Below are 17,753 nucleotides of genomic sequence, written 5' to 3' on the forward strand. Positions count from 1 at the left end.
AAAAAAGCCTCAAATGAAATGAGAAAAAATTGATTATACAGGCAGGAAGTAAGAGAACCAAAATAATTGTCTAGATAGCATTTGACCAGCACACATCTCACAATTCCCTACTTCGATATGAATCTGATATTCACACTAAGCTTTTGTGTTTTCTAGGGTGTTACTGAGTTGAAGACTGTGCTGTCTGACCTGCTGAGTGCTTCTGGCATATTCGGTTTTTATTCAAGGCCATGCTGCCTTGGCTACTCTGTACTGTGGAATATCCGTAGAGAGAGCAAAGCTCTCTCCCGACTGGCTTGATGGCTTTTTGACTGCTCTAATGAATGACACTGCATTCGATTTTCAAGTCATTGCTGCATAAAGCTAAACTCAGTTATGAAATGCATTGGCTGTCCTCAATGCAGGACATTTTAACTCTCCACCAGGGGGCCGTGAGAGCAGCAGTAGAGAGGGAGGGCAGGTGGGTTTGGTGCCGGCATCAACACCTGATTTCTGGTACAGTCTGTGCATCAGTACTGAAGTTGGGATCATCTAAATCATGGGCAGAATCACACCATTTGTCTTCATTTTGCCCTTCATACTGACATTTTTCTGGTTTATGAAGATTAAATTTAGTAGAATTATTAAAAGAATTATCGTCAGACAGTTTTGAAATAAACAGCATCCTATTTTTTGATTCAAGCTTGTATCACTACATCCACTGCAATATTTTGTATAACTTTCTGCCAAAATAATCACAGCAGGATTAATTAAATTGTGCTGTACTGTTATAATCACAGTCAGGAGACATCCAAGCGATTTGGGCTCTCCATAACAATACTGCAGGAAAGAGACCCTTCAGAACCTTCTTTGCAATTATCTCCTCGTAAAGGCTGCATATATTTTTACTGGATCGCGGCTTTGGGATTGTTTTGGCCAACCTGAAGCATATCCTTACCAATTGGACGTACTCCTCTCTGTGAACCTTGCCTTCTTCAATACCCAATTACTGGATCACTTCCAGGACTAGAAACCTTGGCTGATTTCTCACTCCCCATTTCAGTCCCAGTTGTTCCATGGCTGGTTATATAATTCTCTCAGCTTAATTTTAAATAGAACTTTCATTGTCTGAATGGCTCAGATCCACACTGAATAGATTTTATTTATTTTCAAGGTCCTTGGGAAATCTTATTGCAAGTTCATACTTTCTTATTCTCTCAAGGATAAAATTCATAACATGATGTTAGTTTACAGGTGGAATTAAATTAGTCAGTACCAGACTGAGATCTGTCATCCTTGTTTGTGTCTCATCAAAGTAACAGGTAGTGGTATTAACAAAATCACGTCCTATTTATGGAATGAACACCAGAAAAATTACCTACTTGTAACAAATATATTTTTCTCTCCCAGTTCCCAAGACTGTTAATGTTAATCACCATGGTTGGGTGGGTAAGAACCCAAAAAGCTTGTTGCCTTCCAATAGTTCTGCATCCTAAATGACCACAAGGAAAAATGAAGGAACGGGGTAAACGTACATTGCCCCCATCCCTGGGCAAATTTAACCAGATCTCCCACTAGCTGCAATGAACAGGCTGCAGAACAAAAGCTGCTTAAATCCTAGCTCTTTGGAATTCTACATTCCATCTCAGGGAAGAGGGTTCCTACAAACACTGCTGTGTAGTGGTTCAGAAATATTGCACAAGATTAACCTGGTGTGTCTCTTCCATAATTTTTGTTTTCTTCCACTGCTTTCACAGTGACCTAAAGCCAATAAGCAAATTGTGATGCTACTGCTACTGCCAATGTAAACTCTGTCTTACCCAGATCTAATCTCAACTTTCCTTGGCAGATTTGGAGTTGTCAATGGCAGACGAGCCTCATCTACCGGTTTTAAGGTACCAGTAACACGCCTTTGCCCTTCTCTTGTCAGTAGAAACAGTTCCACTGAGCTTAGCAGCTAAGCCACAGGTGAAGGCCAGGAGCTGGACTTGGCTGTTAGAGGCTATTTGAGACACATGCCATATTAAATGCTCCAAGACTACAACAAGTATGGTGGATAAAGGTGAAGTCATAAATGTTGTCCTTTTGGATTTCCAGAAGCCATTCCAAAACGTCCCACATAAAATACTACCACACAAGGTAATATGTAGGATTAAGGGTAATATATTGGCCTGGACAGTAAATACTTTGACTGCCAAATAAACAGACAAGCTGTATAAGGATTAACAGATATTTGAGCAACAAGTGGATTTAGAGGTTTTGGGAGAAAGTTGGAAAATGTTTTCCTTCTCCTTCACAAAAACATATTTCACATGGAATCAATCAGAAAGTCATCTAAGAGATTACAGATGGCAACAGGATTAGTGACCACTTCGCTCTAAATCATCTTTGGTGAATGAATTTTAATTTTTCCTCTTCAAATAGCTGTGGGATTTTTACTATCCACCTAAGATAGTGGTACCTGGTTTGAGATCCTATTGGTCAGGCCCATTCCTCATCCCAAGAATAATGCAGCAATCTGTCTTTCATACTTACTGTGCTTTGGAATTGACTAATCACCAACTACAGGGCTTCCATTAATCCACTCAGTTTGGTGGAACCCTGGAAACAGAAATAGAAGTCAATGTTGTTCCTCTGCTATTTCCATCAAAATTATATTGAGAGAAACTAGGCTGCCAAGTACAATAATTTATTGAACAATGGCAACAAATCAGGATTTAATTGAGTTTCTTGAAGATAGAATCCATAATAGGGCTACAGTCATTCTCTGCACAACCAGACATTCATGATTAGTAAGGATATCAAAGGTTACAGAGATCAGGCAGGAGAATGAGGTTGAGACCAAATGGCACAGCAGACTCAATGGGCCAAATGGCCTAATTCTGTTCCTATGTCTTATGGTCTAAATTATAGTACTGAATTTTTGAAGAGAACAACAAAATACAGACAGGCAAATGGGCTGGAGAAGCAAGTAGATAAATGACAAACAAAATTGGAATGTGGATGGTCCATTTTGATGATCAATTAACAAAATCTAATCATTCCTTACACTTAAAAAGCTAAATGCAAATGTAAATTGTTAAAAGTGGTAGCTGATCAAGTTAACCGACTGCAAGGTTATGAGTTCAGGGAGAAATGTGTTGCTAACTAAGTGCGTGTCACTATGAAGAGGGATGTGTTAAGGAATCACAGAATACATAAAGGTCATTACATCCCCAGTCTGGAGTGGAATTAGAAAGAGAAATATAGATCACTATATTATGTTATGTGTGCTAGAATTTCTATGTAAGTTCTCCTAAGGCCTTTGCATATGGGGGCAAAACTTAGACCAATGAGATATTGATGTGGAAGTTAGAGTGCTAGCATCGAACCAAGTTGATAATCATGACAGTTCAACCCTCATGATGGATTATGACCTGCTTCAGCTCATACATAAAGATTATAATCACTTGTGTGCAGGGCTTCTGATACTCATAGTGAACTCATGCCTAAAGCCAGAAAACGAGGAGATAAAAATCAGGCAAGAGTTATGTTTAGTGTCTGCACTTGGTAAAAATAGGTATAATCATCACAAGCAATACAGTGAACTCTTTTCACTCGAGCGTTTTTGTCCGGCGTGAGACTCAGGAAACATTGGCAGAAGAAGGTAGTTTCACTCTTCCTCACCCTGATAGTTTTACTCTTTTCCTCTTGCCAAAAGAGCAATATTTTACCAGTTCAGTTCACTTCAATGCCTTTTTCCATTTGTCCGAGAGAGAAAAGGGACTCTGAAAGAAAGAACAACACACACAAAATGCTGGAGGAACTCAGCAGGCCAGACAGCATCTAGGAAAAGAGTTCAGTTGACATTTGGGGCCAAGGCCTGCTGAGTTCCTCCAGCATTTTGTGTGTGTTGCTCAGATTTCCAGCATCTGCAGATTTTCTCTTGTTTCTGAAAGAAAGGCTTATCTTATACAAACCTCTTGTTTCAGCAACCCCAAATCTAAATAATAATTTTAACACAAAAGAGTATTGTGACAAACTTTACAGAAGCACTACCAAACAAGTTAACAATGAAATAAATAAGATCTTTTAAAACAGAGCTGCAATATTGTAAGAAGATAAGAACCTTGTGGGAAGTACCTTGCCACCTAACTCCCCAAAGCCTGGTCCCACCTACAGGAATGTGATGGAATACTCCTGCATAAGTGCAGCTTTAACATATCAAGAAGCTCCATCCCCACCTGCCCCCAGCAGCCCACTTGATAGGCAGCTAATCCACAATCATTCACTCACTCTACCACTGACACACCTAGTATTAGATTTTACCATCAACAAGATGCACTGAAGCAACTCACCAAGACTCACCTAACATATTATTCTCCGTAACTTCCGCCACCTCCAACGGGATCCCACCACTAAGCACATCTTTCCCTCCCCCCTTCTCTCTGCATTCCGCAGGGATCGCTCCCTACACAACTCCCTTGTCCATTCGTCCCCCCCATCCCTCCCCACTGATCTCCCTCCTGGCACTTATCCGTGTAAGCGGAACAAGTGCTACACATGCCCTTACACTTCCTCCCTTACCACCATTCAGGGCCCCAAACAGTCCTTCCAGGTGAGGCATCACTTCACCTGTGAGTCGACTGGGGTGATATACTGCGTCCGGTGCTCCCGATGTGGCCTTTTATATATTGGTGAGACCCGACGCAGACTGGGAGACCGCTTTGCTGAACATCTACGCTCTGTCCGCCAGAGAAAGCAGGATCTCCCAGTGGCCACACATTTTAATTCCACATCCCATTCCCATTCTGACATGTCTATCCACGGCCTCCTCTACTGTAAAGATGGAGCCACACTCAGGTTGGAGGAACAACACCTTATATTCCGTCTGGGTAGCCTCCAACCTGATGGCATGAACATTGACTTCTCTAACTTCCGCTAGGCCCCACCTCCCCCTCGTACCCCATCTGTGACTCATTTTTATGCACACATTCTTTCTCTCACTCTCCTTTTTCTCCCTCTGTCCCTCTGAATATACCTCTTGCCCATCCTCTGGGTCACCCCCCCCCCCGTCTTTCTTCCCGGACCTCCTGTCCCATGATCCTCTCGTATCCCCTTTTGCCTATCACCTGTCCAGCTCTCGGCTCCATCCCTCCCCCAGAAGGGCATGGCCAACAAAATCATGGGCAATACCACCACCTGGAAGTGCCCTCTAAGCCACACATTCTCTCTTGGAAACATATCTTTCACTGTCATCCTGGAATTCCTTCTTTAACAGCACTGTAGGTATGTGCACGTCTGGAGTGATTTAAGAAGGCAGCTCACCATCTCCTTCCTGAGCAAGTAGGGTTAAGCAATTAAATGATAGGTCAACCTATGAAGCCCATATCTTTGAATGAGTCTGGAATAAAAGCAAAAAATACTCGAGATACTCACGAGGTCATATTTATTGAGATACAGCACAGATTAGGCCCTTTTGGCCCTTGGAGCCACACTGCCCAGCAATCCCCCAATTTAATCCTAGCCTAATTACAATTTACAATAACCAATTAACCTACCAACCAGTATTCCTTTGGATGGTGGGAGGAAACCAGAGCAAACCCACGTGATCACGGGGAGAACGTACAAACTCCTTTCGGGCAGTGGCAAGAATTGAACGCAGATCGTTAGTACTGTAAAGTGTACCACTACACTACCATGCCGCTCTCTACATAGAGAGAGTTAACATTTCAGCTTGCTTATATTTCATCGGCACTGGGAAAAGTGTGGGTACACAAATGGCATTAAACCAGTATGGAGGAAGGGAAAAGGGGAGTAAATGAAATAAAGAATAAATGTAAAATACTGGACTGTGTTAAAAGTCTGCAGTCAAAGAGACTAAATGGGAAAAATGATGGTGCTACAAAGCAAAAGGAACGGGAAAAATCAACAAACAAATGATGAGGCCAGAAGGTATGCAAATATAAATGGCCAATGGAAAATATAGGTGGTGGTTACAACTGTAAATTATTAAAACTAATATTGAGACAGCAGATGAAATGCTGTTCTTTGAGCTTCACTGTACTGTATATTTAGAAGCTGTGGATGAAGAAGTGCGAGTTGCGCTGGCATGGAAGACTAAAAGATCAGTGACCCCTCCACCCTGTCTTTCTTTCCAAAGATTGGGATCAAAAATGCTCCATAAAACAGAGATTCAGTCAATATTTGGACTTGATTTTAGAACAAGTGAGTTTGGTACAGAGCTGCATAGCCACAAATGTCCAGAATTGGACACATGTAGATGACCAAGAGGACAGTTGGACTGAAGAGGTTGCAGAGTTTGAAGGTCATCCCAGTCCATTTCTTTTCAAAGGGGTATGAGAGGAAATTATATAGGTAAATGAGAGAAATTAGAAGGTTAAATGGATTAGATAGGATCAGGGAAAGGTTGGGATGATAAAATAATTTTGTTGTGTAATTTAAAAGCCAAAGCATAATCAGGTTGGATTTAAGAATCACCTGTAAGTGTGGCTATATATTCCTCTATTGAGGTTCTGACCTGTGGTGAGGCCATCTTCCAACACCAAACTATTTTGTACATTTTCATCAAAGGTAACAAAAAAACTGCAGAGGTTCAAGAAGATAGCTCATCACCACCTTCTCAAGGACAATTTGGGATGGATAATAAAATCTGACCTTGTCAAAAGTGTTATTGTCCCATGAATGAAAGAAAAACAACTGTCCATTCATGAGCATGGACAGTGAACATCTGTAGTTCAAGAATGTGATAGTAATCATATTTAAAAGCTATCCTGCATATTTCTGTTTCATCTAAGCACTGAAGAGTAGCTTAAAATATTAACTTAGACAGACTGGTCTGCATTTTTAGTGTGTTTTTGAATATCAATGACATTCTTTGCAGATCTAACAGCTAGTAAATCTAACAGTGGGGCTAAATCAGTTCTTGAAACAGCTCTGGGGTCTAAAATGCCAGTTAAAATCAGATACAACACTGCTTTGACAAATAGCTGAGAGTCAATTTCACAGCAGAATTTTGTGTCTTATTATCCATTCTAGGTAACAATAGCAGCTTGCAGGCCAGCAGAAGTTCTGGGTTAATACACTACCATCCCATAGTCCACAGGCTCAAGGGTAATTATGTTCCTCAGCACGGACTCAGCAGAGAATATAGAATGCAGTGCAGAGCAAATCAATCTTCTCTACATAATAGAATGGATATTCTAGGTCAACGCAGAGTACCATCTGTACTGTTATAGTTTGTGCTTCCTGGATGGGGTATCAAACTGTGACATTGCTTCACCATCTTAGATAACTATAAAAGACACACCAGGAATGTCTATCAAGGTTCTCAGTCATCCAAGTCACTGTATTTCAAGTAGTAATAAATCAAGGCAACTGGAAATCGCATCGAGTCACCATTTCACCACGCATCCAAGAGGCTTCTTCAGTTCTGATCCATGGTGGGTAGTTTTCCAGCTTATAAACGCTGTGAGTTGTTTAAAGGTACAGTAATCACATGAGGGTCTTTGAGAGATATGGAGGTAATGAGAGGGTCATTAGTCTTATCTTTGCATGAATGGAAGTGTGAACTGTTGTGGAGACATTGGGGTAGAGATGTTCGGACTGCATTGTAAGTGTCGTACCCCACCCCCTCTGTTCAGGGATGGGATTTCTAGTTTGACAAAGACGATTTCTTTAACCCCTCTTTCAAACCATCTGTCCTCCCTGTCCAAAATGTGCACAATGTTATCATCAAAGGAGTGTCCCTTGTCCTTTAGGTGTGGATATACAGCCGAGTCTTGACCCAAAGTGTTTGCCCTCCTATATTGAGCCATCCATTTGTGAAGTGGTTGTTTTGTCTCGCTGATATACAGATCTGTGCAGTTCTCATTGCATAGGATAGTATATACAATATTGTTCTGTTTATGTTTGGGTGTAGGATCCTTGGGGTGAACAAGTTTCTGTCTCAGTGTGTTTGTAGGTTTAAAAAAAAGCAGGGATTTGGTGTTCATTGAAAATCCTTCTGCGTTTATCTGAAACTGCAGCTACATGTGGGATGACTATGTTTTTCCATCTGCTTTACTCCTTACCTCTGTCTGCTGGGCTGATATCCCTGACTGGGCCTTCATCAAGACAGCAACAAAATCAGCTGAAACTTCTTCTAGACAACACAGCAAGTCCAGTTGCCTTGATTTACTACTGCTTGACACGCACCAGGAATATTTTGAAAAAAAAAAGAGGAATTATTTTCCCCAATTTATCCCCCAATTAACACTTAAGCAACTGATCTGGTGATTTGGTTCATTACTGTTTGTGAAAGCATGCTGTGTATAATTTGGCTGCTTATACTTCTTGCATTCTATAGTGGCTATACTTCAAAATTTATTTATTTGTTGTAGAGTGCATTAAAATATTCCAAGATTCTGACTGGCCTGTGAAAATATTTTTGTCTTTTGCTACAGACTTGGAATGATTTGGATGACAGAAGTCACAAACAAGAGAAAATCTGCAGATGCTGGAAGTTCACACACGAAATGCTGGGAGATCTCAGCAGGCCAGGCAGCATCTATGGAAAAAAAGTACAGTCGACGTTTCAGGTCAAAACCCTCCGGCAGGACTGGAGAAAAAAGGCTGAGGAGTAGATTTAAAAGGTCGGGTGAGGGGAGAGAGAAATGCCAGGTGATGGGTAAAACTTGGAGGGGGACGGATGAAGCAAAGAGCTGGGAAAATGATTGGTGAAAGAGACAGAAGGCTGTGAAAGGTAGAAAAGGTTGGGTGGGGTGGGGTGGAAGGAGCACCAGAGGGAGGCGGTGAGTGGCAAGGAGATACCATGAGAGAGGGACAAGGGGATGGGAAATGGTGAAGGGGGGAGGCATTACTGGGAGTTTGAGAAATTGATGTTCATGCCATCTGGTTGGAGGCTACCCATACAGAATATACGGTGTTATTCCTCCAGTCTCAGTGTGGCCTCATCACGACAATGGAGGAGGCCATGGATGGACATATTGGAATGGGAATGGGAAGTGGCATTAAAATGGGTGATCCGGGTTGTTCTGGTGGATGGAACGTAGATGCTCGACGAAGTGGTCTCCCAATCTACGTTGAGTCTCACCAATGTACAGGAAGCCACACCAGGCTATTGGTTCTCACACCATCACTAACCTTATTGACTCTGGGAATCTGGGGAGCTATGATCCACTGCCACCAACCTCATAGTTCCCGCACCCTGTACCGCCCGTTTCTACCACGTACCCAAAATTCACAAACCTGCTTGTCCAGGTAGAAATATTGTTTCAGCTTGTTCCTGCCTCACTGAACGTGTCTGCATACTTCGACTCTGTTTTTTTCCCCCGGTTCAGTCCCTTCCTACCTACATCCGTGACACCTCAATGCTCTTGATCTTTTCAAGGATTTCAGGTTCCCTGGGCCCCATCATCTTATTTTACCAGAGATGTCCTGTGTCTATACACCTCCATCCTCCACCAGGAAGGCCTCAAACTCTCAGTTTCTTTCTGGACACCAGACCCAATCAGTTGCCCTCCACCACCACTCTCTTCCATCTACTGGAGCTTGTCCTCACTCTAAATAATTTCTCCTTTGGCTCCTCCCACTTCCTTCAAACAAAAGGGGTAGTCCTGTACTTTTCCTATGCTACATCGACGACCGCATTGGTGTTGCTTCCTGCAATCGTGTTGAACTCGACAACTTCATCCACTTTGCCTCCAACTTCCACCCTGCCCTCAAATTCACCTGGTCCATTTCTGACACTTCCCTGCCCTTTCTTGATCTCAATGTCTTTATCTCCGGAGACAGCTTATCCACTGGTGTCTATTATAAGCCAATGAACAAGCCGACAAACAGTCAGAGGATGTGCTGGAGCTTTTGGAAAGCATCAAGTTGGATAAGTCACCGGGACCAGATGGGATGTACCCCGGGCTACTGTGGGAAGTGAGGGAGGAGATTGCTGAGCCTCTGGCAATGATCTTTGCATCAACAGTGAGGATGAGAGAGGTTCCGGAGGATTGGAGAGTTGTAGATGTTGTTCCCTTATTCAAGAAAGGGAGTAGAGATATCCCAGGAAATTATAGGCCAGTGAGTCTTACTTCAGTGGTTGGTAAGCTGATGGAGAAGATCCTGAGAGGCAGGATTTATGAACATTTAGAGAGGCATAATATGATTAGGAATAGACAGCATGGCTTTGTCAAAGGCAGGTCATGCCTTATGAGCCTGATTGAATTTCTTCGGGATGTGACTAAGCACATTGATGAAGGTAGAGTCGTAGATGTAGTATATATGGATTTCAGCAAGGCAATTGATAAGGTACCCCATCGAAGGCTTATTGAGAAAGTAAGGAGGCATGGGATCCAAGGGGACATTGCTTTGTGGATCCAGAACTGAATTGCCCACAGAAGGCAAAGAGTGGTTATAGATGGGTCATATTCTACACGGAGGCTGGTGACCAGTGGTGTGCCTCAGGGATCTGTTCTGCCACCCTTACTCTTTGTGATTTTTATAAATGACCTGGATGAGGAAGTGGAGGGTTGGGTTAGAAAATTTGCTGATGACACAAAGGTTGGGTGTGTTGTGGATAGTGTGGAGGGCTGTCAGAGGTTACAATGGGACATTGATAGGATGCAAAACTGGGCTGAGAAGTGGCAGATAGAGTTCAACCCAGATAAGTGTGAGGTGGTTCAGTTTGGTAGTTTAAATATGATGGCAGAATATAGTATTAATGGCAAGATTCTTGGCAGCGTAGAGGATCAGAGGGATCTTGGGGTCCGAGTCCATAGCACACTCAAAGCTGCTACACAGGTTGACTCTGTAATTAAGAAGACATATGGTGCATTGGCCTTCATCAATCGTGGGACTGAGTTTAGGAGCCGAGAGGTAATGTTGCAGCGATATAGGACACTGGTCAGACCCCACTTGGAGTACTGTGCTCAATTCTGGTTGCCTCACTATAGGAAGGATGTGGAAACCATAGAAAGGGTGCAGAGGAGGGGAGCATGCCTTATGGGAATAGGTTGAGTGAACTCGGCCTTTTCTCCTTGGAGCGACGGAGGATGAGAGGTGACCTGACAGAGGTGTACAAGATAATGAGAGGCATTGATCGAGTGGATAGTCAGAGACTTTTCCCCAGGGCTGAACTGGCTAGCATGAGAGGGCACAGTTTTAAGGTGCTTGGAAGTAAGTACAGAGGAGATGTCAGGGGTAAGTTTTTTGTGCAGAGAGTGCTGAGTGCGTGGAATGGGCTGCCAACGGTGGTGGTGGATGCGGAAACAATAGGGTCTTTTAAGAGACTTCTGGATGGCTACATGGAGCTTAGAAAGATAGAGGGCTATGGGTCAAGCCTAGGTAGTTCTAAGGTAGGGATATGTTCAGCACAGCTTTGTGGGCTGAAGATCCTGTATTGTGCTGCAGGTTTTCTATGTTTCTAGGTGTCATAGATGTAGGTAGGAAGGGTCTGAACTGTGGGTGGGGGATAAAACAGAGTTGAAGTTTGCAGATATGAGTCCAGTGGGGCAAGAACAAACTGAAACAATGGGTCTACCTGGACAAGCAGGTTTGTAGATTTTGGGTAGGTGGTAGAAACGGGTGGTACAGGGTGTGGGAACTATGAGGTTGGAGGCAGTAGATGGCAGCTCCCCAGATCCCCAGAGTCAATAAGGCCGGTGATGGTCTGGGAGACAATGGCTTGGTGTGGCCTCCTGTACATCGGTGAGACTCGACGTAGATTGGGAGACTGCTTTGCTGAGCACCTACACTCCATCTGCCAGAACAAGCATGCTCTCACAGAGGCCACCCACTTCCCGTTCCCATTCCGATATGTCCATGCATGGCCTCCTCCACTGTCATGATAAGGCCACACTTAGGTTGGAGGAACAACACTTTATATTCCTTTTGAGTAGCCTCCAAACTGATGGCATAAACATCAATTTCTCAAACTTCCAGTGATGCCTCTCCACCCCCCCTCACATTTCCTATCCCCTTTCCCCACTTGCATGTTATCTCCTTGCTCACCCATTTCCTTCCCCTGTGCCTCTTTTTTTCTTTCTTCCATGGCCTTCTGTCTCTTTCACCAATCATCTTCCCAGCTCTTTGCTTCATCCCTCCCCCTCCAAGTTTCACCTATCGCCTGGTGTTTCTCTCTCCCCTCCCCCTACCTTTCAAATCTACTCCTCAGCTTTTTTTCTCCAGTCCCGCTGAAGGGGTTCAGCCCAAAATGTTGACTGTACTTTTTTCCATAGATGCTACCTGGCCTGCTGAGTTCCTTCAGCATTTTGTGTGTGTTCCTTGGATGACAGAAATTATGTCTTTGTGGACAGCCTGAAGATAGGTGGAGGGACAGTTAGTGTTGAGGAAGTTGGGGGGCTGCAGAAGGACTTAGACAGATTAGGAGAATGGGCAAAGATGTGGTAGATGGAATACAGTGTTAAGAAGGTATGGTCATGCACTTTGGTAAAAGAAATAAAAATGTAGATTATTTCTAGATGGGGAGAAAATTCAAAAATCAGAGGGGCAAAAGGACTTGGGAGTTTCACGCAGGATTCCCTAAAGGTTAATTTGCAGGTTGAGACAGTGGTAAGGAAGGTAAATGCAATGTTAGCATTCATTTTGAGAGGACTAGAATCTAAAAGCAAGGATGTAATGTTGAGGCATTATAAGGCACCGGAGAGGCCTCACCTGGAGTATTGTAAGCAGTTTTGGGCCCCTTATCTAAGAACTGATGTGTTGACATTGTTCGAAGGAAGTTCATGAAAATGATTCCGGGAATGAAAGGCTTATCATATGAGGAACGTTTGATGGCTCTGGCCCTGTACTCGCTAGAATTTAGAAGAATTAAGGGGTATCTCATTGAAACCTATCGAATATTGAAAGCCCTAGATAGAGTGGATGTGGAGAGTATGTTTCCTATAGTGGAGGAGTCTAGGACCAGAAGTGACATCCTCAGAATAGAGGGTGTTCCTTTTGAACAGAAATGAGGAATTCATTGTCACAGGCGGCTGTAGAGGCCAGGTCACTGAGTGTATTTAAGGCAGAGGTTGATATTTTCCTGATAAGTCAGGGCGTGAAAGGTTATGGGGAGAAGGCAGGGGAATGGATCAGCCATGATGAAATGGCAGAGCAGGCTCGAAAGTCTGAATGGCCTAATGACAATCAGAAAACTAGATAGTCATTGAGACTGCCTTCTGATTCAAGATTCACAATCTGATTCCTAACACCTCCCTATCAGCAACAGCTATAGAATCTCCTTGAAAATTTTAAACAAAGATAGAAATGCAAAGACAGTTTAAAAAGTAAATGAGCAAACTCATCTTCATTCCCATAGGGTATTCAAAACTAACCCAGTGGACTACAATCAATTCTCATGGCTCTTTTGTACTTTCTTTCTTGGTACTGCCGTGGGTTAGCCATCGGCAGACAGACTATGTTCTCTGTCCTCAAACAAGGAACATCAATTTGCATATTTTTAAAATGTTAGAATCTTTCTTTGCTTTTGTTAGCTAAAAGTCATCAAATCCAACTGGGTTTCCATTCCATTAGCAGCTGGCAATACTCCAGTCCAAAGCCTGCATGTCAGAGTCAGTAACTTCAGCAAAGATTAGGAAAGTGAGGATCATCAACAATGAATTAAACAATATCCCACAGATTTAAGGCTGATAACAAGAACTACGCACAGAATATTTGTTGGTCATTGAAATGTTTGTCTTCTTTGCTGCAAGTCTTTCTTAGAGTATTTTGAAAAGGCACACGACAAGAAATGCTAGTCACTGCAGGTATTCCTAGCCCAGTACTTGTGCTTGTTCACCTTTGTGTGTGTGTGTGTGGCAAAGGCAAATTTCACAGGAGAAAAAACAAATCAGTATGAGTATTGAAAGGCAGCATGTGAGTTTAGAAGCAGTTTTCTCCAGACCACCACAGGCTGAAGACTGGCTGTGGTATCAAAGGCGACTGTGTGACTGGATGGATGCTGAAACCCGGGCCAAATATAAAACTATGTTCACATCTCCAACACAATGACTCACCTTGTTACATCAGTCTTACTTTCCCAACCTTCTTCACCCTTTCTGCTCCTCCACCCTTCTTCACCCTTACTGCTCCTCCACCCTCCTTCATACTGACACCTCCAAATGGAATGATAAAGACTGAGTACTTCAAATAAAGGGGACCCCTCTCCCCGAAGATTTTCTAACCAAGTAAAAGTGGACTTCTAAATTAGACAGAATATATTTGCAGGATCTGTAGATCAGCCACGGCATTAATCGAATACCTAAGAGCTTTACACATATTCTCCTTTTAGTCATAGGGTACTTCTTGTTAATATTGGCATGCAGAGTCAGACTTGAAAATATCAGCAGGCAAATATCACTGTGCTAGATGTTACTAGTGACAGAATGTAGTAACTAACTGGCATATGAGAGGGATGGACCTGACATAATTTGGCTAAGAGGGTGGTAGGGTGGGGAGACGGGGGAGGGTTGCACAGGGGAGGAAATATATCCTGGCCAGTGTTTCATTCACATCATGGGCTGGGAGTTAGTGTTTTTCTTTAAGCTGAGGTGGAAAAGTGGTGACTTTCTGAAAATAACACTAATCAGGCCTTTTCTCTGAAATTAGATGATGTTTGTTGGAGATCACAGTTGAGCCCAAATGTGAACAGGATAGATAAGATAAGAGACCAAGACGACCTGGAAAGAAATACAGGAAAATCGGAATTTCATGAGGAACACAGTAAATTGGTTGGAGATAAAAACACATAAAAGTTGCTGGTGAACACAGCAGGCCAGGCAGCATCTATAGGAAGAGGTACAGTTGACGTTTCGGGCTGAGACCCTTCGTCAGGACTAACTAAAAAAAGAGCTAGTAAGAGATTTGAAAGGGTAGGTAGGTCGGTAGGTCTCGGTCTGTCCTGTCTTTTGTTTGTAGGAGTCTCTGAAATTCTAGTTAATGATTTTTTTGGATTTTGATACTGCCTGTACCTTGCCTGCTAAGGAATCCAGTCAGGCCTTGTTGGATTGATTTTCCTCTAAGTTTGTGTGACTTTTCGCTGTATTTGGGCTCACCACTATTCAGTGTGAAGGAAGCTAAAACTGGAGATGTTACTTGGTCAGCTGTGACAGAAACATTTATAATTTTTGCTTTGAGCATGTGCTGTTGTGACAAAACAAGTCTAAATCTTCAAATTATGTCTTGAATTCAAGGTTTATTGCTAAATCCCACAACTGATATTAATTGGAACTGGTTTTACAGTGTTTGTGTCATGTATCTTTAGTAACCAAGCATTCAATAATGAAGAAACCAAAGAAGAGATAAAGGAATGGCTTTCAAGCAACTAGAATGACAGTCCCCATTCCAGTGTCTGGAAGTTTGTGGTTGTTTCCCTTTTGGGATTTGGTTATCAACACATTCAATAATAGTTAAGTCATAATATCTAGGATGGCTCTGTGTGTTTAGAAGCATCTTTAAGAGAAAGGAGTTTCTGTGAAATGCGTCTGATGTTAATTTAACCCATATTTAGTTAGATTTATTGGAAAGTTTAAAGCTATTCATTTTGCTGCTTGTGTTTGGCAACCAACTTGAATAAAATCCACTATTGTAGGCATGAGTAAAATAATTTGACCTGTTAGCTACTTAAGAACACACTTTGATATCAATAGTGTATCTTTCTAATATTTTGAATATCAGTAGTGAAGCCCTACTTTGCTCATTCTTTCAATGTGTTTATTAAGGTAGATTAACTTTTTGACTAGTTTAAAACTGCATGTGCTGTAGCTTATCATATTGTGATATCTCATTCATCTTGTATTATCCTTATTACAAATGTAAGAAAGATAAGCAATTATCTCACTCAATGTCAACAAGACCAAGGAACTCAGTATAGACTTCAGGAAAGGGAAACCAGAGGTCCAAGAGCCAGTAATCATCAGAGGTGGAGAGGGTCAGTAACTTTAAATTCCTGTGTCACTATCTCAGAGGACCTGTCCTGGACCCAGCAAATAAATATTATTGCAAAGAAATCATGACAGTGCCTCTATTTCTTCAGGAGTCTGCAGAGATTTGGCATGTTATTGAAAGCTTTGGCAAACTTCTATAGATGTGCGGTGGAAAATGTGCTGACTGGCTGCATTACAGCCTGGTATGGGAATAACAATGCATTTGAGTGGAAAATCTTACACAAAGTAGTGGCTTCAGCCCAGTACATCACAGGTAAGACCCTCCCAATCATTGAGTGCATCTACATGAAATGTTACCGTAGAAAAGCAGCATCCATCAGTGATCCTCACCACCCAGGCCATGCTCTTTTCTCACCGCTGCCATCAGGTAGAAGGTACAGGAGCCTCAGGTCTCGCCTCACCATGTTCAAGAACAGTTACTAACCCTCAACCATCAGGCTCTTGAACAAAAGAGGATAGCTGCTACACTCATTTAAGAACTCTGTTATATTATTATTTCATGTTCGTTATTGCTCTTTATATCTACTTGCATAGTTTACAGTTAGCAGTTATTGATGTTTACAGTTGATCTTCTATAGATTTGCTAAGTGTCAGCAGAAAAAGAATCTGGTTGTATGTGGTGACATGTATATACTCGGATAAATTTTATTTGACATTGACCTTTGATTTAGTAATAGATATTTTAATTAAAATTCATTCATATCTGGAAGCTTGTGCATGAATAGTTCTGAGTAAACTGTTTGTATATTTGGATTTTCTTCATTCAGACAGAATAACAATTGAAGTGCAACGTTCTCTAATGGGAGATGATGATGATTGATAAAATAATTCATCAATGCACTACATTTGAACTTGACAATACATTTTGAAGGATTGCTGTTGTATCTTTATTTTATCTGAAGCCTGGTGATGAATATTACATGGTGCAGTAGCTATAAATTGCAGCATCAGTTAATGTTTATGGATTTAATTATACTTCTGGTCAAGATGGCATCTGCATACAATGCTCCTTCAGTCGCCATCTTCTGGCTGTTGTTGATCTGGGGACGTTAGTGGAAAAAAAATGAGAGAACTGTTCTTTGCTTACAAATATGTTAGCAAATATCTTGAATGACTCCAGGCTGAAATTGAGAGTAGAATATTTTAAATCAGGTTAGATCAAGGGTGGTCAATTTAACAAAGATAGAAACCTGGATAATCATAGACATCTTATTATCTTGTACATAATGACTGGCACATAAACCAATTTCAAAGGGACATCTGGAAAAAGTTGGTTATATGGGGAAATAATGAATAGACTACATAGCCAATGCATCAGACATTACATGCAGGAAGTGACGACTGGAAAGGGATAAGTGAACTGTGCTGATATATGGCAGAGCAGGAACACGTGTAGGAATCATCCTGGGCAAATTAGTTTTAGACTAATTATGCAAAGTAAATGATGGTTGGTGGGCATTGGCTCAGGAAAATTTAATTTTAGATTAGAGCCAATAATGTGCCAACTTTCATGTTTGTTTTTCTGCTACTTAATAAGTAATCGTGAATATTGATAATTAGGGCCTTCAATCAAGGCAGCACCAAAAACCAGCAGAGACATTAGCCCAACAGACAGTGGTAAGGAGCAAACCAGATGGAAAAACATAGTCATACATATACATCTGGAGTTTCAGAGGAACACAGAAGGAATTTCAACAAACACCAAATCCCTGTGCTTTTCAAACTTACAAATGCTCAGAAAGAACCTTGTCCACCCTAGGTTAGTCTGTCTGTCCTAGGCTCTGGACTTTCTTCTTTAAATTGTAAGGCTTTGGTTCCATAAGATGTTCCTTGAAA

The sequence above is a fragment of the Mobula hypostoma genome, chromosome 12, assembly GCF_963921235.1.
Source record: "Mobula hypostoma chromosome 12, sMobHyp1.1, whole genome shotgun sequence".
Classification (NCBI taxonomy): Eukaryota; Metazoa; Chordata; class Chondrichthyes; order Myliobatiformes; family Myliobatidae; genus Mobula; species Mobula hypostoma.